Consider the following 27,487-nt stretch of genomic DNA (forward strand, 5'->3'; position numbering starts at 1 on the left):
ACCTGTGCTTGATGGGGTTACACTCCCCCTGAAGAGAGAGGTCTGCAGTCTGGGGGTCATCCTGGACTCGGTGCTGACGTTTGATGCTCAGGTGTTGGCAGTGGTCAGGAGGGCTTTTGCAAAGTTAAAGCTTGTGTGCCAGCTGTGGCCATACCTCGAGAAGTCTGACTTGGCCATGGTGGTCTATGCCTTGGTTACATCCAAATTGGATTATTGCAATGCCACTGGATGAGATAATCCATAGTTTTGGAGTTGGGTGGGGCTGCCTTTGCAGATGGCCCAGAAACTGTGATTCGTGCAAAGGTCAGCAGCCAGGCTTCTAACAGGAGCTAAGTAGAGGTTCTTTTGCTCTTCAGCTCCTTCTTCATCCCAGTGTTTACAAGTGTCCTCATTCTGTTTCCCTCCAAGTGCTAAGTTCACACTGTACAATGCTACCTAAATACTAAGGGCATGAATCCCACTACAAAATCGTTTCAGTTTATGGAGAGGACATAATGTCAAGACAGCATGTGACAAAATGGGTACAGAATATATTGTGAGACCATGAAGAAACTTTGCAGAGCCATCCAAAACAAATGTAGTGGGATTCTGACGGCGGGAATCTTGTCTCCTTCATGAGAATGTGCATCCGTACACCACTCTCGCAACACAAGAGTTGTTGACTTCATTTGGTTGGGATGTTTGAAGCCACCCCTCTCACAGCCCCGATCTCACATCCAGTGACTATCATCTGTTCACTAAATTGAAGGAACACCTGGGTGGAAAACACTTTTCCGACGACAAGCTGAAAATCGAAGTTACGAACTGGCTGAAAAAAGCAGAGGGAAAGTTCTATGACACAGGCATCAAAAAGTTGTCCCACGGATGATAAAATGTATTGAACTGAATAGTGATTATGTGGAAAAAATAATGTAATACCGATGCTACAATCCATGTAAGTTTGATTAAAATATATTCATTTTTTGTATTTAAAAAAATCTTGTAACCTTACTTTCCAGATAACCCTATTATTATTATTATTATTACTAGAAACACAACAAGATGAGTCCACAGCAGACAAGATCACTCTGCTGACAATTGAATTGGATCACACATCGGACCCTTCCCAAGTGTCTAGGACTGTGTGAGGTATCAGCGAATAATGCGTGCAGATCCCAGTAAGGTGGCCTTCTGCAGCTGGCAGATGGTAATTTTGTCAGCACCGATTGTGTTTAAGTGCAGGCCAAGGTCTTTAGGCACTGCACCCAGTGTGCCGATCACCACTGGGACCACCTTTACTGGTTTGTGCCAGAGTCTTTGCAGTTCAATCTTTAAATAAATAAATTATTATTATTATTATTATTATTATCATCATCATTATCATGTCAGCTTTTCCAGCCGTTTCTCTTCAATCCTGCTGTCACCTGGGATTGCAACATTGACGATCCATAGTTTGATGATGATGATGATTATTATTATTATTATTACTACTACTATTATTATTCCACTTCATCTGTGCCATTTACAAGCATGACAGTAAAAGCTACAAGTCCTTCAAAAGTTTCCTGGAAGGTTAAAACAAGGTAAATGTGTCTTCTGTGTGAGCAGCAGGAAGGTGTCTTTTATTGAAAGTGGTGGGTGAATGTACAAACGGATTCCCTTTCACCTTTGCAAACTTAATACCGGCCTTTTTGTTTCATTTAGACCGAGAAAGGATGATAGGAGTCCTCATTCAGAAGTGTACTTCCGCTACCTTGCAAGAGCTGGGCCTTGCAAGGAGTGTTTTATGTACATATCGGTGTTTTATGAGCGTAAGCTTTGCTTACGACCCTCTTGGTATGTGACAGAGCGCTTCCATTTTGTTTGGACAGTTCGTACGATGTTGGCATTCGTAGCACAATTGTTCCGCACAGGTAAAAGGAAATAATTGAGCAAAAAAAAAAAAGCAACACATTTCATAGCTTATAGGCAAAATTTTTACTTATAGGCTGCTGTCTCAGCATATGTGGCTTTTTGGAGGAAAAATAGAAAAGAAAGGTTTCCTTCCTCTCCTAATGTAGTTGGTGGCAAAACGGTGTAAACCAATATGCATGTATACATCTTTAGTTTCATTTTATTCTGATGGTGACCGATAAAGCTCTATACAGCTTGGACTCAAGCTATTTGAAGGTCTCTGTCTCCATTATTTATTATTTATGTATTTGCCATACTTGTACCTTGTACTTGTACCCTTGTCTACCCTGACAGGGGGACTCAAGGCGGCTCTGAAAATCCTCTACAAAAGCCTTTCGCTTTGTTTGATAATCTTCTTTTCAAGGTCTTTTGGTGGGAACCTGGGAGACGAGGCCTAATTGGTGGCAGCTCCCACACTTTGGCCATCCTGCTGTCCTTGCTCTCCTTCTACTGGAAAGTGAAAACATTTTTTAAAACTGACCAAACTGGGCTTTGGATAGTGTGCCGTTTTATCTGTCTTTCAAAATAAAATCCATTATACGCACACAAACACTTGGATTGTGCCTTCCTTTACAGAAGGAGAGCAATGACCAATCTCGATAAAATAGTGAAGAGTAGAGACAACAAACCAGCAACGAAGATCTGCATGGTTAAAGTAATGGCATTCCCCATAAACCTATGGGTGTGAGAGCTGGACCATAAGGAAGGCTGAACAAAGGAAGATAGACACTTTTGAACTGTGGTGTTGGAGGAAAATCCTGAGAGTGCCTTGGACCGCAAGAAGATCCAACCAGTCCATACTCCAGGAAATAATGCCCGACTTCTCACTGGAGGGAAGGATATTAGTGGCAAAGATGAAGTACTTTGGCCCACATCATGAGAAGACGGTTATACTTGGAGAAGACAGAGATGCTGGGGAAAATGAAAAAAGGAAGAGGGGCCGACCAAGGACAAGATGGATGGATGGTATCCTTGAAGTGACTGGCTTGACCTTGAAGGAGGTGGGGTGGCTATGGATGAACAGGGACCTCTGGGTGGACTGTTTCATGAGGTCACAAAGAGTCGGAAGCGACTGAACAAATAAACAACTACACACACATATATACACACACACACATATACATACAGACACACATAATAATAATAATAATAATAATAATGATAATAATATAAAAACTTTATTTATACCCCGCCACCATCTCCCCAAGGGACTCGGAGCGGCTTACATGAGGCCAAGTCCAACAGTACATCAATAAACAAAAGCAATAAATACAATACAATTAATATAAATCACATATAAACAATAACCAATAAACAGTAACACACAAGGATTTAAAAACCTATGGTCGGGCCAAATGTAATAGTTTAAAAACTAAAAAATAAATGCTGGGCATGAACAAGATAGGATATAACACATAAAATACCATAAAATCTCAGCGTCAGGTGAAACCCCCAAAGGCCACGCAATCTGCTGCTGTAAAGGAAGACACACTCAAGTCCCTCCCAACAGTTGGCCATCCAGCTATATATATACATATATATGTGTACATATACAGACATATGTATACATACACACACACACACATATATATAATATGCACATACACGTATGTGTATGTATAAATATATACATGAGAGATAGGTATATCATGGAATCTTATGGAGTTGGGTGGGACCCCCAAATGCCATACAGTCCATCCCCTTTGTGCCGTAAAGGAAAGCACAATCAGATCTCTCCTAACAGATGGCCCATCAGTCATAGATGTTATCTATCTATCTATCTATCTATCTATCTATATCAGTGGTTTTTTTGACCAGGGACCTCTCTCCAACATTAATACCAAAAGGGTTAGAGTAAAAAGGTAAAAGTTTCCCTTTGACATTAAGTCTAGTGGAGTCCAACTCTGGGGCGTGGTGCTCATCTTAATTTCTAAGCCAAAGAGCCAGCGTTGTTTGTAGATGCCTCCAAGGTCATGTGGCCGGCATGACTGCATGGAGTGTCATTACCTTCCCGCAGGAGTGGTACCTATTGATCTACTCACATTTACATGTTTTTGAACTGCTAGGTTCACAGAAGCTGGGGCTAACAGTAGGAGCTTACCCCGCTCCCCGGATTCGAACCATCAACCTTTTGGTCAGCAAGTTCAGTAGCTCAGCAGTTTAACCCGCTGCAACACTGGGGGCTCTGTCAAAAGCGTTACAAATAAGTTTTTAGTCAACTTTAGATTCGGTTTGGTTATTTGGGGTGCGGATTCAGAAAATTGCATTGGCTAGACCACATCATAGTTTCTGATACAAAGCATATACCATCCAGTAGTTGCCATCTGCTTGCCCACAAAAAAAACCCAACATATTTAATAAGCCCCGGCACTATAAGAGGTTTTGTGAGACCAGTCACTCTCGTTGCAATGGTGTAGTCACAGTGAGGCTGTGGACCATATTTTAGTTCTTGCAGACCACTGGTGGTCCACGGACCACAGGTTGGGAACCAGTGATCTAATGGATATGATAGATATGATATACATAGAATCATTGAGTTGGAAGAGACCTCATGCGCCATCCAGTCCAACCCCCTGCCAAGAAGCAGGAAAATCGCATTCAAAGCACCCCCGACAGATGGCCATCCAGCCTCTGCTTAAAAGCCTCCAAAGAAGGAGCCTCCATCACACTCCAGGGCAGAGAGTTCCACTGCTAAACAGTTCTCACAGTCAGGTAGTTCTTCCTAATGTTCAGGTGGAATCTCCTTTCCTGTAGTTTGAAGCCATTGTTCCGCATCCTAGTCTCCAGGGCAGCAGAAAACAAGCTTGCTCCTTATGACTTCCTCTCACATATCGATACATGGCCATCATGTCTCCTCTCAGCCTTCTCTTCTGAAGGCTAAACATGCCCAGCTCTTTAAGCCACTCCTTATAGGGCTATGCATGCATATATGTATGTATGCATGCATGTGTTTGTGTGTATGTATGTATGCATGTATATGTGTGTGCGCGCGCACGCACACACGAGAGATAGATGGGGTTGGACTGAATCATCGGCGGCAAAAAACGCCAATGGGATTTTGGTATGCATCAATAGAAGTATAGTGTCTAGACCCAGGGAAGTCATGCTACCCCTCTATTCTGCCTTGGTGAGACCACACCTGGAATATTGTGTCCAATTCTGGGCACCACAATTGAAGAGAGATATTGACAAGCAGGAATGTGACTAAAATGATCAAGGGTCTGGAGAACAAGCCCTATGAGGAACGGCTTAAAGAGCTGGGCATGTTTAGCTTTCAGAAGAGAAGGCTGAGAGGAGACATGATAGCCATGGATAAATTTGTGAGAGGAAGTCATAGTGAGGAGGAAGCGAACTTGTTTTCTGCTGCCCTGGAGATGAGGATGCGGAACAATGGCTTCAAACTACAAGAGAGGAGATTCCACCCGAACATGAGGAAGAACTTCCTGACTGTGAGAGCCGTTCAGCAGTGGAACTCTCTGCCCCGGAGTGTGGTAGAGGCTCCTTCTTTGAAGCTTTTAAACAGAGGCTGGCTGGCCATCTGTCGGGGTTGATTTGAATGCAATATTCCTGCTTCGTGGCAGGGGGTTGGACTGGATGGCCCAAGAGGTCTCTTCCAACTCTTTGATTCTATAATTTTCAACTGTTTTGATAAATATGACGATGATGAAAATACGTATGTTCATACTGGATCCAATACTGTCTGCTTCAGCTTGGTTTCCTGATAATATCTCCCATTACCGTGCTGCCTGAAATCCAGTTCAACGGGCAATTGAGCCCTGTACCTTTGGCAAGCAAAAGGTGTGCTGTTTCTCTGCCTTCTAACCTGTCGCTTCAATTAAATCCTGCCCGTGTTTCCTGAGGAAGCATCTCGAAAACAGCAATTATGGGATTCGATGTGTGAGTTTTTACACACTTAGTCTTTCCCTTTCCTAAATTTGGCTTTCTCGAGTTACTTCAATCTGCCATCCCTGGTGGGCGGAGGGTGCCTCTCTTGCGTTTTGTGGAGTTAGAAGTCTGGGTGAGCCGAGACGCCCCGGGGCGAAAAAAGGAGCAGAAAGGTGAAGAGAAAAACAGGCTCATCCAATTAATTGTGTAAGATCTGATCGCTGTCAACAACCAACTTCTTGAGGGCGAAGCCACTTTTTCAAGGACAGGTTGCTATGGACTTTTCGTATACAGAAGGGTGCGGAAAGGTCTCTCCCGTCTTGCCTTCCCAAAGGAACAACCCTAGCAGTTGGGAATCAATCCCAAGGAAGTTCAAAGATGTACCAAAGCCAGAATCACCTACGCCAATGTATTTCAGATTTCATAGAATAATAGAGTTGGAAGAGACCTCATGGGTCATCTAGTCCAACCCCCTGTCATGCAGGAAATGTACAATCAACGCATTTCTATCCATGGGTAGGTAAGTGAGATAGAGAAGAAAGCTGAAATGTGATGCTGGAGAAACAATCTGGGATGGATGGATGGCCATTAGGTTTGCACAATTCCTAGGAACCTTACTTATTTACTTACTTAGGTGGTCTCTCGTTGTCCGACTATGATGGCCTTCCAAGTGTAGTGTCTTGGTGGTAGCTTCATAGGTGACTGTGGAGCCGTATTCTTGACCCACATGTTCTTCCACAGTGAGGACATCGTTTTTCAGGTAGAAGGTGATCCCGGTCTGGGTTGGCTTGATGCACCTTCCTCCTCTTTCTCCCTATCGCCCTCCATTAATAATAATAATAATAATAATAATAATAATCTATATAAATAAAAATGTAATGTTTGTTTGTGGGATTAACAGAACACACACTGGACGAATTGACACCAAATTTGGACACAAGACACCTAACAACCCAATGAATGTTCTTCACTTAAAAAAATGATTTTGTCATTTGGGAGTTGTAGTTGCTGGTATTTATAGTTCACCTGCAACTTTTCCCTTGAATCTCTCATGCCCATAGGGCTATTTATTCATCCTCATGCCTTCTCTTCTTGCCACTCACTCTGCCATCTTTTCTGCTGGCTCAGCAGCCCTGCGAACTGGTTATGCTAAGCAGTTTCCCTTCGGTGTCCTTTCGGGCAACCCCTCCTCCATTTTATAGCCAGGAGTGCTAATTCCCCAAAGACGGGCAACTTTTAAGCCACGAAATGGAGACGGATGGGTTGGCCTTCACTCTACTGTGTGCACCAGTGTCTCCAATGTTTTGAAAAAGTCACATGGAGTGTGGGATGCACAGATGCAAAAATGTAAACGAAGAGAGGCAGGGAGGATGAGGCATGAGCAATAGTGTAGTAAGTTTAGTTATGGCTGCAGGTTGGGCATCCCTTATCTGGAAGGCCAAAATACTAGGTTCTCCACCTAGGATAGTAACGCATTGCTGTCTGATGGTATGCTGTATACAGATTATATTGTGCATATACTGACCTTCTGAGCTCTTTGTGTGACTTTGCATTGTTTTGTTTGATTGAGTTATATCCCGCTTTATCTCTTCATATGGAGACTCAAAGCGACTCACAATCCAAAGCATTACAACTTAAGATATACAAATATACAATAATTTTATTTATTTATTTCGTATCAAAAGCATTGCATAAATTAATATAAAACCCATAAAAATAGAAGGAGCGCAGGTGGCTAAATATCTTTTGACCAAAAACGGGCAACGGCAATGGCATTGTCTGTAGCCTCCAACAATTCTTCCTCTGTATATGAGGCAGGGCATAGTGGACAAGCATACACATGTGGAGTTGTCTGTTCTGCGCCACAGTCACATAAGGTTGGGATTCTTTTAGGTAGTGCCAATTTGCCAGGTTGTCTTTTGATCTGCAATAAAATAAAACAATAATAAAACAGTATATCAGTACATATGAGCCCTCGGTGGCGCAGTGGGTTAAAGTGCTGAGGTGCTGAGCTTGTTGACCGAAATGTCACAGGTTCGATTCCAGGGAGCGGCGTGAGCTTCCGCTGTCAGCCCTAGCTTCTGCCAATCTAGCAGTTCGAAAACATGCAAATGTGAGTAAATCAATAGGTACCGCTCCAGTGGGAAGGTAACAGCGCTCCATGCAGTCATGCCGGCCACATGACCTTGGAGGTGTCTATGGACAATGCCGGCTCTTCGAAATAGAAATGGAGATGAGCACCACACCCCAGAGTCAGACATGACTGGACTTAATGTCAGGGGACAACCTTTACCTACATCAGTATATATTATTATATATTATCAGTAGTAATTATATTTAATATATTACTTTTAGTATATTACATTGTTATTAAATATTATGTTGTATTATTAATATTATATTGTATTACATTATAACATTATCAATATTATATGTATATACATTATTAGCATAGCACAATATTAGGTTTATATATTATCAGGAGAATTAAAGTTAATATATTAGTGTTATATTACAATATTATTATTCTGCTAGCTTGGGTATCCAGCATTGCCCAGGTAATTTGAAAAAGCCATTTTTTTTTATTTTACAAAGTTCATAAGGTTGTGGGTGAACTACAACTCACATAATGCGAGGTTAACCCCAAGATGCATTGGTGGGGTTCAGTGTGCTCTCTTATTTAGTTATGTACCTTATTTATGTGGAGCCCCCGGTGGTGCAGTGGGTTAAAGCACTGAGCTGCTGAGCTTGTTGATCGAAAGGTCGCAGGTTCGATTCCGGGGAGCGGCGTGAGCTTCCGCTGTCAGCCCTAGCTTCTGCCAACCTAGCAGTTCAAAAACATGCAAATGTGAGTAGATCAATAGGTACCGCTCCGGCGGGAAGGTAAGGGTGCTCCATGCAGTCATGCCGGCCACATGACCTTGGAGGTGTCTACGGACAACGCTAGCTCTTCGGCTTAGAAATGGAGATGAGCACCACACCCCAGAGTCAGACATGACTGGACTTAATGTCAGGGGACTACCTTTACCTTTTTACCTTATTTATATCCCATCTTTCTGTTCCCCAAAGGGGACTCAAGGCGGCTTACAAGTGGCACTAATATAGTGCCTTAAAACATACAATATCAACTTAAAATAAATTGGATTAAATGAATACAAATTAAACATAATCGAATACATTCCAGTGTTGAAAACACGCCATCCATGGATCAGAGTCTAAGGCCATTCTGTAGTCAAATTGCACATTATTCCACTTTAGAGTTATTGCACTGCATTAGTTTTCAAAAGCCTGCTCCCCGAGCCAAGTCTTTACTCTCCTGAAGGCTAAGAGGCTGCAGGATAAACTACAGCTCCCACCATGGTGGGTCAGTCCCCTCAAATCCCTCCAGTAGGTCCAGTTGGTCATAGGGGTTCTGTGTGCCAAGTTTGATCCAGATCCCTCATCAGTGGAGGTCACAGTGTCTCTGGATGTAAGTGAACTACAAATTCCAGAAATGAAGGTCCTCTGGTATTTTTGGTTGGTCATGGTGGTTCTGTGTGCCAAGTGAGGTCCAGGGCCATCGTTGGTGGGGCCCAGAGCTCTCTTTGATTGCAGGTGAACTATAAATCCCAGTACCTACAACGGCTATAAATCAAAGTGAATTCCGCCCAAACCTTTCCCGTGTTTTTCTTTGGTCATGGTTTTGGGGGGTCACAGTGCTCTGTCTTGATGCAGGGTGAATTACAACTTCCGTCAAGTTGAGTCGGTCCCCCAAATCCCTCCAGTTTGTTCAGTTGCAGTCTTGTCCTCTCTTTTTGCTGTGCACCATAAGAAAGAATAGGAAAGGGTTATGGGAGATGCATGCAAATTCCACACCAGTGGAGGGGGAAGAAACACTGGGATGTCTGTGGTGGAGGAAAAACACAAAATCTAGGATGAAATTGTCCCCGTATGAAAGCCTTCACTTGGGTGGTGGGCAGTATGGTGTTTGGGGAGGACATTGGCAGGGGTTGGACTACATGTTCATGGCGCTCGCTATAACCTGAAATGTCATTGGAGGGAGGGCTTTTGGTGGCTCCTCAGCACTGTGGGTTAAAGCGGTTTGTGGAAGTGGGAGCCTGTCTGTGGAAGTGGGCACCCCAGCCACATACACACATACACATTTTCATTTTTTGTTCGTTATATGGATATCGATATTATATTGTATTGTATTATTAGTAGTAGTAGCATTATATTATATTCAATTATAATATTATGATCAATATAATAGTAATAATAATAATAATAATAATCTTTATTTATACCCTGCCACCATCTCCCCCAAGGGGACACAGAGCAGCTTACAGATTACAATACAAAAAAAAATACAAAATTACAATAAAATAAGCAACATAACATTAAAGTATAAACATCAAAGCATATAAACAATATACATAGAACATAAAAACTGAAAATAAGGACAAGGAGGGGGCCGCATGTACATAAAATGATTTAAAAGCTCTGGGTGAGATAAAGGGGTAAAACTAATTATAGGGAGAACTCATGGAGAGACTATATAATATATACTATATATTATTAGCACAGCACAATATTGGTATTATATATTACTATATTGTACTATACCACTATCCTGCAATATTATTAGTAATGTTACATGTAATATGTAATATGCAATTACTATATTTTATTCTATTGTATTATATTATTATACCATAATATATATCTATAATACACCACCAAGATATTACGTTATTAGTATTATATAATATATTGGACTATATCATAAGTTGTAGTTTGACCCCTCTGAGTGGGTTATAAATAAAGTTATTATCATTATTATTATTATTATTATTATATTACTACTACTACTACTACTACTATTATTATTATTATTTGAAACACAACAAGATGAGTCCACAGCAAACAAGGTCCAAGGTCACTCTGCAGGCTGTTGTATTGGATCACACATCGGACACTTCCCAAGTGTCTAGGACTGTGTGATGTATCGGCAAATAATGCGTGCAGATCCCAGTAGGGTGGCCTTGAGCGGCTGACATATGGTAATCTTGTCAGCGCCGATTGTGTTTAAGTGCAGGCCAAGGTCTTTAGGCACTGCACCCAGTGTGCCGATCACCACTGGGACCACCTTTACTGGTTTGTGCCAGAGTCTTTGCAGTTCGATCTTTAAATTATCTTTAAATAAGACATTTTTTAAATAAGATAATATTTAAATTATCTTTAAATTATTTAAATTATGTTAAATTATTATTATTAAATTATTATTATTATTATCATCATCATCATAATCCAAAGATAACTCATATCTATTGCCAAATCCAAAACACTTCTGGTCCTATGCATTTCAAGCAATGGATACTAAGAGAAGGTGCAGGCAACCTGTTTCCATCCCAAACTTTTTGAGACTAGATTTCTCATAATCTGTTAACAAGTCTGGGGATGATGGGAGTTGGACCGTAAAGCATCTGGAAAGGACCAAATTACTCCCCCCAAAAGCCATGAGTTTGCTTAAGGGTAACATTTCATTGAAAGGAAGATAAATGTCTAAATCTTCCTCCATCCTCTTTTGGCGTTTTCACCACATTTCAGCCACTTTGGGAGATGCTGGAGATGCATTTGGCCTTTCAGAGATCCTTCCCACCAGATTGCCATACGTGTCTTTTCTTGGAACAGGAATTGCCCTTTCCATCGGTGGGGCCTGCCTCTGTGTGCTTGGACACATTAATATTCAGGAAAGCAGGTGATGTAATCCATGCTATTTCTGTCCTTGCCATCCTTCGCCGTAACCTAAAGGGAAAACCTTTCTCTGCCGTCTTCTTCAAATTAGCGCTCCACTAAGGTGTTTGATGGGCACCATTTTTGTTCTGAAATCAGAACAACAACATTTGTAGGCAATGATTTGTGGCAGGAGCACAATACAATTAGCATAATTTGTTAGCCCTGCTTTGAGGGAGCCTGGCTTTATTTGCGGAAAACTATTTTGCGAGGTGGGCATGCATTTTAGTGGTTTCAGCCTGCCACTTTTGGACTCTCGCTTGCTGAGGTGTTCCTGCGAGTGTCTCTGTAGATCTTAGGAAGCCATTCCTTGATTTACAGTTTTGGCATGCTGGGTGATATCAGAACAGAGGATGGGCCAGAGATGTCAATGCCTTGGCCCTTTCATTACTGGCTGCTACTTCCTGACAGATGTCAGGTGGTGCAATGCCGGCTAAACAGTATAATTTCTCCAGCAATATTGGGTGCAGGCAGGCCCGTAGCCAGGATTTTGATTTGGGAGGGGTTGAGTTTGATTCGGGGGGGGGGGGCGAGTTTGAGTGAAAGAGGGTCTTCCCTAGCAAACCTTTTGTATCATTACCCCAATACCCCTATGCATATGGGATATATTGAGCATGGTGATCAGATCATGATATGAATAAACATAACAGTTTAATTAATGTACCAGCAAGGCCTACTCGGGCACCACCATGAGAATTGGGGGGGGGGGGGGGGCTGAAGCCCCTCAAGGCCCCCCCCCCCCCCCGGCTACATGCCTGGGTATAGGCATCCTGCGATAATGCAGCATGTCTCATTGAGAGCCACATCCACTGTTTTAACGTGGTGAAATGTATTCTATACTCAGCAGCAGAGTAGTAAAGTGCAAGGGTAGATGTCTTCACTGTGTCTGGTTGTGATCCCCAGGTTGTGCCAGTCAGCTTTCATATAATATTATTTCTAGCACCCACTGTTTTCTTGATATTCAAGCAGTGCTTCTTGTAAGTCAGAGCAAAGTCCAGAGTAACTCCCAGGTATTTGGGTGTGCTGCAATGCTCCAGTGAGATTCCTTCCTAGGTAATCCTGGGACCGGGCTGTGGCGCAGCGAGTTAGTAGCCAGCTGTATTAAATCATTACTGACCAAAAGGTCATGAGTTCGAAGCCAGCCCGGGTCAGAATGAGCTCCCATCTTTAGCTTGCTGTTGACCTATGCAGCCTGAAAGACAGTTGCGTCTGTCAAGTAGGAAATTTAGGTACCGCTTTATGTGGGGAGGCTAATTTAACTAATTTATGAAACCATAAAACCTTCCAGTGTGCATAAGAATGAGGAAGTACTGCTTCAAGGACTCGGTGTCGCAAGTGGACAGTAAAGTGGCAGCTCCCCCTGTGGCTGGAATTGAGCATACCCTCATGAAGCCGGAAAAACTGAAATGTTAAATTGCCTCTGTGTCTGTCAATATATGTTGTATGTCCAATTGGCATTGAATGTTTGCCATGTATATGTGCATTGTAATCTGCCCTGAGTCCCCTGCGGGATGAGAAGGGCGGAATGTAAATACTATAATCCTGTCTGTTCTTAAGATGAAAAGCAAACATCTGCATTTTAGATGGATTAGGAATCAGCTGTTTTCCCCTGTCATAGGCAGTAAGAGCACCTGAAGCTTCAGAGAGCTTCTGTTCAACCATTTCAAAGCTCTCTGCTTGGGCGGTGATGGCATGATCGTCGGCATAGATGAAACTCTCTGTCCCTTCTGGCAGTGGCTGAGCATTTGTGTAAATGTTAAACATTGATAGAACAAGCACGCTGCCCTGGAGCAGGCCATTCTTTTTTTTTTCGCCATTTGCTTCTCTGGCTCTGAAACTCAACAAAAAAGCTCCTGTTTTGTTGCAGGACATGATCTGACTTAAGAAGGAAAGACTACAATATTTGAAAGAGGAGGAAGAAAGTAAGGGAAACAAGGCAACTTTGTGACGGGTTCGCATGCCCTGAAGGCATCAGGTTCCACCTGTATATGGATGGGAGACAACCAACAAATATTGGGTGCTTTTGGTTATGTTTTAGAGGAAGCCCCCTCTGAGTATACCTTCTCTAAGAGGGCCCTTTGAGCTGGATTGGAAACTAAGGCCTGTTGAAACGAAAGATCTGGAAGCCGTATAGGAAGGGCTTAAGGAGCAGGGGATGCTACTCTTGGAGAAGAGAAGGTTGCAATGAGAGCCATGTTTAAATATTTGAAAGACAGTCCCATTGAGAAAGAGGAAGACCTGTCTTCTAGTCTGGATACTTTGATATATAGAGCAATGGATTCAAATGGCAGGAAAGGGGATTCCACCTAAACTTTCAGAACTTTTCCAGAGTGTCATGGAATCCTGAAAGTTTTGAAACAGATTCTGGATGGGCATCTGTCAGTAGTTCTTGGATTATATCATCATGGCAGAAGGAGTTGGACTGGATGGCCTTTGGGGGTCTCTTCCAATTGTAGGACTGTAGTGAATTAATCAACTCCTTTATGATGGAATGGGTCTGGATGGCCTTTGGGGTCTCTTCTAACTGTAGGATTGTAGTGAATGGATCAATTCCTTTATGATGGAATGGGACTAGATGGCCTTTGGTGGTCTCTTCCAAGTCTAGGACTGTAGTGAATTGATCAATTCCTTTGTGACGGAATGGGTCTGGGTGGCCTTTGGGGTCTCTTCCAAATATAGTAGTGGTTCTCAATCTTTTTTTGACCAGGGACCACTTGGACAAAACGAGTCAGTTTTTGGTCAACTTTAGTTTCGATTTGATTATTTGTGGTGCTGATTCAAAAAATTGCATTGAATAGACCACATCAGCTCTAGTTTTTGATACAGAACATATGTCATCCAGTAGTCTCCATCTGCTCACCCACAGAAAACTATATTTAATGATATGGAGCTGATGTGGTCTATCCAATGCAATTTTCGGAATCAGCACCAAATAACCCCAGGAACAGGCCTAAAAACGAAGACACCAAGACAAGTGTTATTATCTGTAGTAGCAACAGTGAGTCTGCGGACCATATTTTAGTTCTTGTGAACCACTGGTGGTCAGTAGAGCACAGGTTGGGAACCACTTAACTATAGGGATATAGTGAATTGATCGATTCCTTTATGATGGAATGAGTTTGGATATCCTTTGGGGTCTCTTCCAACTAGTATATAGTGAACTGATCAATTCCTTTATGACAGAATGGGACCAGATGGCCTTTGGGGTTTCTTCCAACTCTAGGATTGTAGTTAATTGATGGATTCCTTTATGATGGAATGGGTCTGGATGGCCTTTGGGGGTCTCTTCCAACTCTAGGATTGTAGTGTATTGATCAATTCCTTGATGACGGAATGGGACCGGATGGCCTTTGGGGATCTCTTCCAACTAGGATTGTAGTGAATGGATCAATTCCTTTTTGACAGAATGGGTCTGTATATCCTTTGAGGTCTCTTCCAACTAGGATATAGTGAATTGATCAATTCCGTTATGATGGAATGAGACCGGATGGCCTTTTGGGGTCTCTTGCAACTCTAAGATTGTAGTGAATTAATCAATTCCTTTATGACAGAATGAGTCTGGATATCCTTTGGGGTCTCTTCCAACTAGGATGTAGTGAATTGATCGATTCCTTTATGATGGAATGGGACCGGATATCCCTTTGGGTCTCTTCCAACTAGGATATAGTGAATTGATCAATTCCTTTATGACGGAATGGGGCCAGATGGCCTTTGGGGGCCTCTTCCAACTCTAGAATTGTAGTGAATTGATGGATTCCTTTATGATGGAATAGGACTGGATGGCCTTTGGGGATCTCTTCCAACTCTAGAATTGTAGTGAATTGATTAATTCCTTTAGGACGGAATGGATTTGGATATCCTTTGGGGTCTCTTCCAACTAGGATATAGTGAGTTTATGATGGAATGGGACCGGATGGCGTTTGGGGGTCTTTTGCAACTTTTAAGATTGTAGTGAATTGATCAATTCCTTTATGACAGAATGGGTCTGGATATCCTTTGGGGTCTCTTCCAACTCTAAGATTGTAGTCAATTGATCGATTCCTTTATGATGGAATGGGTCCGATGGCCTTTGGGGGTCTCTTCCAACTCTAGGATTGTAGTGAATTGATCGATTCCTTTATGGCAGAATGGGTCTGGATATCCTTTGGGGGGGGGGTCTCTTCCAACTCTAAGATTGTAGTCAATTGATCAATTCCTTTATGACGGAATGGGTCCGATGGCCTTTGGGGGTCTCTTCCAACTCTAGGATTGTAGTGAATTGATCGATTCCTTTATGGCGGAATGGGTCTGGATATCCTTTGGGGGGGGGGGTCTCTTCCAACTCTAAGATTGTAGTCAATTGATCAATTCCTTTATGACGGAATGGGTCCAATGGCCTTTGGGGGTCTCTTCCAACTCTAGGATTGTAGTGAATTGATGGATTCCTTTATGACGGAATGGGTCTGGATGGCCTTTGGGGGTCTCTTCCAACTCTAGGATTGTAGTGAATTGATCGATTCCTTTATGGCGGAATGGGTCTGGATATCCTTTGGGGGGGGGGGTCTCTTCCAACTCTAAGATTGTAGTCAATTGATCAATTCCTTTATGACGGAATGGGTCCGATGGCCTTTGGGGGTCTCTTCCAACTCTAGGATTGTAGTGAATTGATCGATTCCTTTATGACGGAATGGGTCTGGATGGCCTTTGGGGGTCTCTTCCAACTCTAGGATTGTAGTGAATTGATCGATTCCTTTATGGCGGAATGGGTCTGGATATCCTTTGGGGGGGGGGGGGTCTCTTCCAACTCTAGGATTGTAGTGAATTGATGGATTCCTTTATGACGGAATGGGTCTGGATGGCCTTTGGGGGTCTCTTCCAACTCTAGGATTGTAGTGAATTGATCGATTCCTTTATGGCGGAATGGGTCTGGATATCCTTTGGGGGGGGGGTCTCTTCCAACTCTAAGATTGTAGTCAATTGATCAATTCCTTTATGACGGAATGGGTCCGATGGCGTTTGGGGGTCTCTTCCAACTCTAGGATTGTAGTGAATTGATCGATTCCTTTATGACGGAATGGGTCTGGATGGCCTTTGGGGGTCTCTTCCAACTCTAGGATTGTAGTGAATTGATCGATTCCTTTATGACGGAATGGGTCTGGGTGGTTTCTTCCAACTAAATCAACTAATTCCTGTATAGCCGACTTAGGTTGATCTGGATGCCTCTTCCAATTCCATGATGTGCTCAGTTGCAGAATGGTGGAATGGGCTTGTGTTGTGTAGCCCTTGGGGGTCTGTCTCTTCCCAACTCTAGGACTCTTCTGTCAAAAGTTTTCTCCATCATTTACACACAGCAAAAGCTTGTCCTCCATTCGCACTCTCTTCCTTCTTTTTTGGGGGGTGCAGAGAAATCATCAGAAACCCCCTTTCCCATTCTTTTGGGTTTCTTGGGCCCCAGAAGGAAAGAAATCAATAAGAAAACAACAACAACAACCACCTTCCCAACTCTTTTGATTGCCTTCTGGGAGTGCATTTTACGCACAGGCTTGGGAAGAGAGAGGCTTTGGCAAAGGCAAATCGAATTAGTGTTGGCTTGGAGTGGAAATGGGCGGGGCTTAAGGGAGGAGGGGCAGCCAGAGGAAGGGGAGGGTTGGGAAAAAGCCCCCTCCCTTTGTGCGCATGCGCCGACTCCATGTGTAAGAGGCGCATTTGGAGAAAGGAGGGGGCGGCCGGATTAGAGAGGAAGGAAAGAAGGAAGGAAGGAAAGGAGAGAGAAAAAGAAGGAGAAGAAGCTTGCCTTTTTGGGGGAGAGAGAAGAGAAAAGGATCTTCCCCAAGTGTGGACTTTGGTGGGTGCATCTCTTTCAAAGTTTTTTCCCCATAGAAGTTGGGTTGGGAAAAATGTATATATATTATATGTGTGTGTGTGTGTTCCTTCTCCCCCAAAAGATAGACATAGATCTTTTCCCATTTCCTAAAGACTCTGAATTCATGTCCATCCTAAGGAGAAAGGTCCAAAAGTCCATCTTAAAGGGCATTGTTTTTTAAAATTGGGGCCTCCTTGGACAAAAAAAGTTTTTTTCCCTAGAAAATAATAAATCCCCAATAATAATAATTCAGAATTGTGAGTCTGTTTATTATTTAAATAATAATATTAATAATCATAGTAATAATTCACTATAAACTTTGCTTTTTTGTAGTAATTCAGAATTATAGTAATAATAATAATCATAGTAGTAATTCAGATTTATACTACTAATAATTCATAGTAATAATTCACTGTTAACTTTGCTTTTTTGTAAAAAATAATAATCATAGTAGTAGTAATTCAGAATTATAGTAATAATAATCATCATAGTAATAATTCAGATTTATACTACTAATAATCACCATCATAGTAGCAATTCCAAAAATACAGTCGTAATTCAGAATTAAGTTGGTAGGAATGTGCGGATCTTTAGAAATAATCAGTATTATATGCCAAAAAAGGGTTATATATTTGTGGCATGTTTGTGTGTATGTATGTATGTGTATATATATATATATGTGTGTGTGTGTGTGTGTGTGAGATATATATCTAATGTAGGCCAAAAGGATTTCCAGATAACACTCTCCAAACTAGACTCATATATGTGGGTGTATAGTATTGTCTCGCTTATCCAACCTTCGCTCATCCAGCATTCTTTATTATCCAACACAGTCTGCCTCCTGCCCGGATCCACAGGTTTTTCAATACATTGCAATGTTTTGGTGCTAAATTCATTAGTACAGTAATTACTACATAATGTTACCGTGTATTGAACTGCCCTTTCTGTCAATTTGTTGTAAAACATGATGTTTTTGGTGCGTAATTTGTAAAATCATAACATAATTTGACGTTTAATAAGATTTTCCTTAATCCCTCCTTATTATCCAACATTTTCGCTTATCCAACGTTCTGGTGGCCTGTTTATGTTGGATAAACAAGACTGTACTGTATGTGTGTGTGTATGTGTGTGTGTGTGTATATGTGTTATATGCATGCGTGTGTGTGTGTGCACGCATGTGTTTATGGAGCCCCTGGTGGTGCAGTGGGTTAAACCGCTGCTGAACTTGCTGACTGAAAGGTTGGCAGTTTGAATCTGGGGAGCGAGGTGAGCTCCCCAGATTCAAACTAGCTTCTGCCAACCTAGCAGCTCAGAAACATGCAAATATGAGTAGATCAATAGGTACTGCTCTGACAGGAAGGTAACGACACTCCATGCAGCCATGTTGGCCACATGACTTTGGAGGTGTCTACGGACGACGCCGGCTCTTCGGCTTAGAAATTGAGATGAGCACCACCACCCCAGAGTTGGACACGACTAGACTTAATGTCAAGGGGAAACCTTTACCTTTACTATCTATATATTTCTGGTTTGAGGAGTGTTATCTGGAAATCCTTTTGGCCGACATTAGATCTCTGGATTGAGTTTTGTCTTGTATTTTACTGGCGAGATTGAAATGGATATTTTCTGCAAGTTCAATGGCTTTCGAAAAGGATCTTTCCCACTTCCCCATTGCTGTCTGTCTCGATTCCATGAAAAGTGGATTATACTTGTCATAATGGAGGATGAAAGGGAAGGAAGCGGGACCTTCTCTCCCTCGACAATGTATATATAATATATATATTAAACCTCACAAAAGAAACTTGTTGCAAAGCCATTCTGTTTTGGGGGGTCCAGAGGCCTCCAGAGAAGCACCGACCGGCTTCTGTGTTTGTTTTTCGTAAAAAGGATTGTTAGTTTGCTGTGAGTTTTCCGGGCTGTATGATTGTTTCTCATAGTTTGAATGGCTTGCTTGCTTCCTTCCTCTTCCTTCATCACATGCTCCCTCCCTGTTCAGAAGGAGAAAAAAAATCTAGCCATTCATTTCCGGCTTTTCCCTTTCTTGTCTTTTTTCTTTAATTGTCGTATTTGGGATGTTTTCACTTAACTTTGGCTCAGTCTCTGGGTTTTGAAAAGGGGGAAACAGTAGGTGCCTTTTTTCCTTGTCATTTGACCTACTTGGCAGCCGGATCAAATCCGATATGGGCCCCGAATCTCTTCCTTTCCCCATAGAGACACCTCTTCCATGCATTATTATGGCTTCCGAAAGCCAGGGTGTGAGAGTTGACCACCTTTTCCCCCCCCAGTTTCACCACTCTTTCCCTTCCAAGATTGTATGTTGACACCACTTTAACAAGTGCTTTTCAATATACTGTTCCCCACTGAGTTATTTATTGGTCTTTGTGTTTTCTCGTTGTTATTTTTCTCTCTGTTTGTATTTATTTATTTGCTAACTTTGGTACCTGGCATTGCCTGGGTTATTTGAAAAAGTCAATTTTTAAAATTTTATGAATTACATAAGGTTGTGAGTGAACTACAACTCACATCATGGCAGGTTAACCCCAAAAAACTCCACTAGTACTTAGTTTGTTATGCTGGAGAAGTTTGCTCTAGAGGCATCATGGGTGGGGTTCAGTGTGCTCTCTGGCTGTAGGGTGAACTACAACTCCCACTATGATGAGTCAGTTCCCTCAAACCTCTCCAGTAGGTTAAGTTAGTCATGAGGGGTTCTGTGTGCCAAGTTCGGTCCAGGTCCATTATCAATGGAAGTCACAATTTCTCTGGTTGAGGGTGAACTACAACTCCCAGAAAGGGAAGTCGCTTCCTCCCAAACCCCTCTAGTAATCAAATTTTGGCATATCAGGTATGCGTGCCAAGTTGGTCTGGCGCCATCGGTATTTGGGTTCACAGTGCTCTTTGGATGTAGGTGAACTACAACTCCCCCGGTATTTTTTGCTGGTCATGGGGACTCTGTGATTTGCACATGTCCTTCCACATATTATTATTATTATTATTATTATTATTATTATTATTTCTATGCCGCTTTACCTCTCCAAAAACAAACCCTGTTTGGATTTACTTAGTATAATAATAATAATAATAATAATAATAATAATAATAATAATAAACTATTATTACTGTTCTCATAATCATCTTGTGTTACCATTGACATGGAATAAGAGTTATCATTAGTTATTATTTACATGCCTGACATGTGTCTGTACTGTACAGTTTGACACCACTTTAACTCCTGTGGCTCAATGCTATAGGAGCCTGGGTGCTGTAGTTTGGTGAAGCCCTTTTGGACAGAGAAGACAAAGGCCTAGTAAAACTATAACTCCCACAATTTCCTAGGTTTAATCCCACAGTGTTAGAGACACATATATACCAGACTCTTTCTGGTCTGGGACTTAGAGTGGCTTGCAAAAGTTAAAGTCAATGTAACTTTTTAAAAAATCTACTTTATTATTGCTGTCGTCGTTTCCTGCTTTGGGTCTCGTTTAAGAGAGGAGAGCAGGATATATACCGGTAATTATAGTCGTTATTATCATTATTATATTTACATCCTGCTTTGGTCTCTGAAGCACTTTTCGTCTCTCTTTTGAGTCTTGCTTAAGAAAAAAAAGAAGGATCCTCCAGTATTGTTTGCTGGTTTGTTTCCCAAGTTGGGTCCAATTTCATCTTTGGTGGAGTTCAGAGTGCTCTTTGATTGCAGGTGAACTATAAATCCCAGTACCTACAAGTCCAAAATGTCCAGGCCAATTTACCTCAAAACTCACCAGTATTCAAATTTGGGCATATCTGGTATGCATGACAAGTTTGGTCCAGATCCAAAATTGTTTCGGTTTACAGTGCTCTCGGGATGTAGGTGAACTACAAATCCCATCAATCCCTCCAATGACCTCCATTATTTTTTGTTGGTCATGGTGGAATCTGTGTGCCAAGTTAGTTCCAGGTCCATCATTGGTGGGGTTCAGAGTGCTCACTGATTGCAGGTGAACTATACATCCCAGTACCTACAACTCCAATAAATCATAGTGAATTCCTCCCAGACCTCTCTAGTATGTTCAGTTGCTGATCAATTCCTGTGTTTGTTGTGTGCCATAGAAAAGAATTGGAAAGAGTCATGGGAGAGGCAGTGGACAGGGTCATGCAAATTCCACAGCAATTGAGAGTGTAAGAAACACTGGGATGTCTGTGGAGGAGGAAACACATGAAATCTAAATGAAATGGTCCCCAAATGGGTGGAGGGCAGTATAGTGTTGGTGGAGGACATTAGCAAGGGTCTTGGACATGTTCATGGTGCTCACTATAACTTGCAATGTCATTGGAGGGAGGGCCATTGGTGTCTCCTGAATAGTAGGAGCTATAGCTGTTTGTGGAGACAGGAGTTTGTCTCCAGACATGCACACATATTTTCACTTTTATTATGTGTACAGAGTATTATTGTTTGAGTCTTGTTTATGAGATGAAAGCAGTATATATAGTAGTAGTAGTTGTCGTTATTATCATTATTATATTTATATCTTGCTTTGGTCCTGAGTCTCACTTAAGAAAGAAAAGCAGGATGTATAGTAATTTAATAATATGATTGTAATAGTTGTTATTGTTGAGTTGCACTTAAGGAAGGAAAGCAGGATGCATAATAATGATAGTAGTTATTATTATTATTATTATTATTATTATTATTAGTCCCATCCCAGCTGCCTGGGCTGATAAGCCTGAGCAAAAGGCTGATAAGGCAAAGCAAGGTTTTCATCTTCCATGTATCTTGTCCCAAAAGACCTGTTGCCTTCGTGTCCTGCTTGGCAACAACAAACAGGATAAATGGGCTTTTTAAGGCCCTTCACATCCTTCTGATGGGCTCTGGCTAATGTTTGCCCCATCAAATGGCAAGTTGGTTAGTGTCAACCTGTTTGCTTTGAAAGTGCACCTTTTTGTATTCCAAGATGTGATGGATGGAGTATTGGATTTGAGCCTTCCACTCTTGTTTACGTGACGCCGTAGCGCTGCCATATAATTTCAGTCCATCTTATGGGCAACCCTAAGGTGAACCTTCATTGGTGGTTTTCTCTGAAAGCCTGAAAACTGAGAGAACCATAGAATCCTAAAGTTTGAAAAGTTGCTTTGGGCAGAACTGGGCCCAGGGTTATTCCAGGTGAGGCCTGACCAAAGCGGAATGGAGTCGACTATGACCTCCATTGATCTGGACTAGATGGCCTTTGGGGTCCCTCTGGATGTTGCTTTTGCTTAGATACAGTATAGCTGTAGGCTAAGGAAAAAAGTCTTTAGGTTGCCTGAAATCTTGCATTGGTTTTACTTTCGCTTCTGTCTTCCTGTGAGGAACCAAGTGAGTTTCTTTTTTAGCCAGGATGCTATCAATACAGTAGAAGATCTTTGGAAGCCTTGCTGCTTAGAGTTTGTGTCTAAGTTGACACCATTTCAGCGTGCATGATGTTATTATTTATTATTATGTCATTATTATTTCTCTCGACATAGGGACTCAAGACAGTTGCAGTGGGGCTTGTTTAGGTTTGGTGAACTATAAAGGCTATGTTCAGAGTGAAGAGGACATCTAACCGACTCAACATAAACTTGGGTATCCACATTCCAAGGATTTTGCCTAAACATTGGGACGACCATATCAAGTGTAAAAAGTGATTTGTTTATGGGAAAGACAGTCTTGGAGGCTGGTGGTTGGATGGGCATCTTTGGGAAGTATTTTGGTTGTGTATTCCTGCCTGGCAGAATGGGGTTTGGGCCAAATGGCCTCTGGGATCCCTTCTAACCCTCTGACTTTGAAATTGATGGACATCTTTTGGAAGAGTTTTATCTGCATTCCTGCAGGGCACATTGGGGTCAGACTAGATGGCCTTTGCGTTCTTTTCCAACCTTACCATTCTGGAGGACCCCTCTTCCTTGTAGAGGTTGGACGACCATCATTTAGGAGTGTTTTAGCAGTGCATTTCTGGGCGGCTAAGTTTGGACTAGATGGCCCTTGGGTTCCCTCCCAACCCTTCATTTCTGGAGACTCTCTTTGGAGAGGTTGGATGGGCAACTTTCGGGAGTGTTTTAGCTGTGTAATCCTATTTGGCAGAATGGATGGCCTTTGAGTACCCTTCCAAACCTACCTTTGTGGAGACGCTCCTTCTTTGGAGATTTTGGATGGGCATCATTTGGGAGTGCACTAGCTGTGTTTCTGGGTGCTAGATTTGGATTAGATGGCCTTTGGGTTCCTCTCGAAAACTACATATGTGTATTCCCTACCTAACAGAATGGGGTTGGACTAGATGCCCTTTGGGTTCTCCTCCAATGCTACAATTTTAAAAGACACTCCTTTGGGTGGACATCTTCTGGGAGTGTTAGTTGCATGTTGCTGCATAGCCGGGTTTGGACTGGATGGCCTTTGGGTTCCCTTCCAACTCTACCTTTGTGGAGACGCTCCTTCTTTGGAGATGTTGGATGTGTACCTTTTGGTAGTGTTTTAGCAGTGTATTTCTGTGTGGCAGAGTGGAATTGGACTAAATGCCCTTTGGGTTTTCCTCCAATGTTACAATTCTAGAGGACTGTCTTTGGATATACATTTTTGGAAGTGTTTTAGCTGTGTATCCTACATGGCCGGGTTTGGACTGGACGGCCTTTGTGGGTCTCTTTGAGTCCTACAATTTGGAAGGACCATCCTTCTTTGGAAGTATCTGTTGGATGGACATCTTTTGCTTTTCGTCGTGTCTTCCTGCCTGGCATCTTGAGTGGCCTTTGGGGGACCCTTTCTGTTGTTTAGGACTTTTGGGTGACCATTTATGTGGTATAGGGCCTTTGGGGGACTCTTTATGTTGTTTAGATGGCCATTGGGGGATCCTTTCTGTGATCTGGATGGCCTTTGGGGGATGCTTTGTGTGGTCTAGGGCCTTTGAGGGAAACTTTCTGTGGTCTAGATGGCTTTTGGGGGACCCTTTCTGTGGTCTAGGGCCTTTGGGGGACCCTTTCTGTGGTCTAGATGGCCTTTGGTGGGCCCTTTCTGTGGTCTAGGTGGCATTTGGGGGACCCTTTCTGCGGTCTAGGTGGCCTTTGGGGGACCCTTTCTGTGGTCTAGATGGCCTTTGGGGGACCCTTTCTGTGGTCTAGGTGGCCTTTGGGGGTCCCTTTCTGTGGTCTAGATGGCCTTTAGGGACCCTTTCTGTGGTTTAGGCCCTTTGGGGGACCCTTTCTGTGGTCTAGATGGCCTTTAGGGGAACATTTCTGTGGTCTAGGGCCTTTGGGGGACCCTTTCTGTGGTCTAGGTGGCCTTTGGGAGTCCCTTTCTGTGGTCTAGGTGGCCTTTAGGGGACCTTTTCTGTGGTTTAGGCCCTTTGGGGGACCCTTTCTGTGGTTTGGGCCTTTGGGGGACCTTTTCTGTGGTCTAGGTGGCCTTTTGAGGATCCTTTCTGTAGTCTAGATGGCCTTTAGGGGACCCTTTCTGTGGTTTATGTCCTTTGGGGACCCTTTCTGTGATCTAGGTGGTCTTTGGGGGACCCTTTCTGTGGTCTAGGGCCTTTGGGGATCCTTTCTGTGGTCTAGGTGGCCTTTCGAGGATCCTTTCTGTGGTCTAGGTGGCCTTTGGGGGTCCCTTTCTGTGGTCTAGATGGCCTTTAGGGACCCTTTCTGTGGTTTAGGCCCTTTGGGGGACCCTTTATGTGGTCTAGATGACCTTTATGGGACCATTTCTGTGGTCCAGGGCCTTTGGGGGACCCTTTCTGTGGTCTAGGTGGCCTTTGGGAGTCCCTTTCTATGGTCTAGATGGCCTTTAGGGGACCCTTTCTGTGGTTTAGGCCCTTTGGGGGACCCTTTCTGTGGTCTAGGGCCTTTGGGGGGACCCTTTCTGTGGTCTAGGTGGCCTTTCGAGGATCCTTTCTGTAGTCTAGATGGCCTTTAGGGGACCCTTTCTGTGGTTTATGTCCTTTGGGGACCCTTTCTGTGGTCTAGGGCCTTTGGGGGACCCTTTCTGTGGTCTAGGTGGCCTTTCGAGGATCCTTTCTGTAGTCTAGATGGCCTTTAGGGGACCCTTTCTGTGGTTTATGTCCTTTGGGGACCCTTTCTGTGGTCTAGGGCCTTTGGGGGACCCTTTCTGTGGTCTAGGTGGCCTTTCGAGGATCCTTTCTGTGGTCTAGATGGCCTTTAGGGGACCCTTTCTGTGGTTTAGCTCCTTTGGGGGACCCTTTCTGTGGTCTAGGTGGTCTTTGGGAGATCCTTTCTGTGATTCTTTCTAATGGGTTTGGTGTCCCGGGCGGGCGAGGCCTTCCTTTGGCTACCACTGGTAGTAGGAGTGGGCAAGGAGGAGAGGAAGGATTGCGTCGTCATGCCATGATGTTGCATCAGCGTTTGGCCAACATCCCAAATACGGGGGGAGCTAACCTCATCATACTTCCCTTTGCTGTTTTAACATCTGTATTCAAAAACAATCATACAATAATAATAAAACCGTTTGGCTGCTCCAGACGACTCCTGGATCTGAATTGCTAGGCAAAAAAAGATGCTACTTAAACGTCTGATCCACTCAAATATACCCTGCGTTGGTTGTAATTCACCTTTTGTGCTCGAAGGGAATGGAAACGTGAGCACTTGTAGAATGAATGCCGCTCGACCCCATTTTAACTGCCGTGGCTCCATCCAATGGGATTTATAGTTTGCTTTGTGTTCAGTTTGGTTTTTTGGGAGGTGGAAACATATGGCAGTACCCTAAAAGTCCCAAATAAATGTATTCCCATCCACAAATTAAGTAAACCAGCGATCTGAGTCAGGGTTAACAGGTTCTTGCCACATTGTGGGCGTCCATGGGCCTGGGTTAGTAATATATAATTGTCACTCTGGGTGCCTTTTCAATCCTGTTTCCCTCTCGCCTCGCCGTCTCAATCCCAAATGTGTCACATATATTTATAGACCTGAAATTCCAGATTCCTTTCTGTGCGTTTGATAAAACTGGACTTCTAAGCGGATGAATCGGTTTGTCCTCGAGGCAGAAACATTGCATTCTTGTATGAATCTTCTAGAATTTTGATTGAATTTTGCCAGGGCTTTATAGACTATTGGGTTGAGGATCTGCAATCCTCCAGAATCTGAATTATTTTGCAGCTGAGAGAGTGACGCCTTGGTTTTCCAATGGTTAAATGTTAACAAATGTCGGCTTCATGCATTGTTTAGAATAGTTGGTCTTCAATGACCTTCATATTCTTACAACATTTAGATCCATTCATATTTCATATACACCTTACATGCGTGAAATACCAATGGCCCTTAATATTGTAAGATGAGTTGCTCTGAGTTTTCCAGGCTGTCTGGCCATGTTCCAGAAGCATTCTCTCCTGACGCTTTGCCCACATCTATGTTTAGGCATCCTCAGAGGTTGTGAGGTCTGTTGGAAACTAGGCAAGTGGGGTTTATATATCTGTGGAATGTCTTGTCTGCTTGAGGCAAGTCTTAATGTTGCAATTGGCCACCTTGCTTAGCATTGAATGGCCTTGCAGCTTCAAAGCCTGGCTGCTTCCTGCCTGAGGGAATCCTTTGTTGGCCCTGGTAGTTTCCTGTCTGGAATTTCCCTGTTTTCTGAGTGTTGCTCTTTATTTATTGTCCTGACTTTAGAGTTTTTTAAATAGTGGTAGCCAGATTGTGTTAATTTTATGGTTTCCTTCTTTCTGTTGAAAGGAGTTGGGAGTTCTTTCTCCCACCATGGACATTATTCCGCAGATATATATACCTCACTTGCCTAGTTTCCAGCAGACTTCACAAGCTTTGAGGATGCCTGCTATAGATGTGGGCAAAATGGCAGGAGAGGATGCTTCTGGAACATGGCCAGATAGCCCGGAAAATTCACAGCAACTCAATAATTCCAGCCATGAAAGCTTTCGGCAACATATTGTAATATGCTTTGAGTCTTGTTTAAGAGAGGAACACGAGATGTGTTGTTGTTGTTGTTGTTGTTGTTGTTGTTATTTTGGGCTGAGTCTTGGGTCTGGTCTCCAAGTGATCTCACAATTTGCATATAATGCAAATACAGATATTCTGATATCCAATATCCAAGACATTTCTGGTCCCAAATGAAGT

The 27,487-nt window shown here is 42.8% G+C and overlaps 1 protein-coding gene across 4 annotated transcripts in view; it reads left to right on the forward strand.

The window, feature by feature from the left end:
• Window positions 1-27,487, forward strand: part of GATAD2A (GATA zinc finger domain containing 2A) — an 85,305-nt gene that overhangs the window by 15,033 nt on the left and 42,785 nt on the right. For 3 of the 4 annotated variants that reach the window (XM_060785161.2, XM_060785164.2, XM_060785163.2), the window contains exon 1: window positions 17,239-17,413. The exons of the other annotated variant lie outside the window; for it this stretch is intronic. The gene's annotated coding sequence lies outside the window, so the exon portion shown is untranslated. Of the gene's footprint in view, window positions 1-17,238; window positions 17,414-27,487 lie in introns of those variants that run through there. 4 annotated transcript variants of the gene reach the window in all.

The sequence above is a fragment of the Anolis sagrei genome, chromosome X, assembly GCF_037176765.1.
Source record: "Anolis sagrei isolate rAnoSag1 chromosome X, rAnoSag1.mat, whole genome shotgun sequence".
Classification (NCBI taxonomy): domain Eukaryota; kingdom Metazoa; phylum Chordata; class Lepidosauria; order Squamata; family Dactyloidae; genus Anolis; species Anolis sagrei.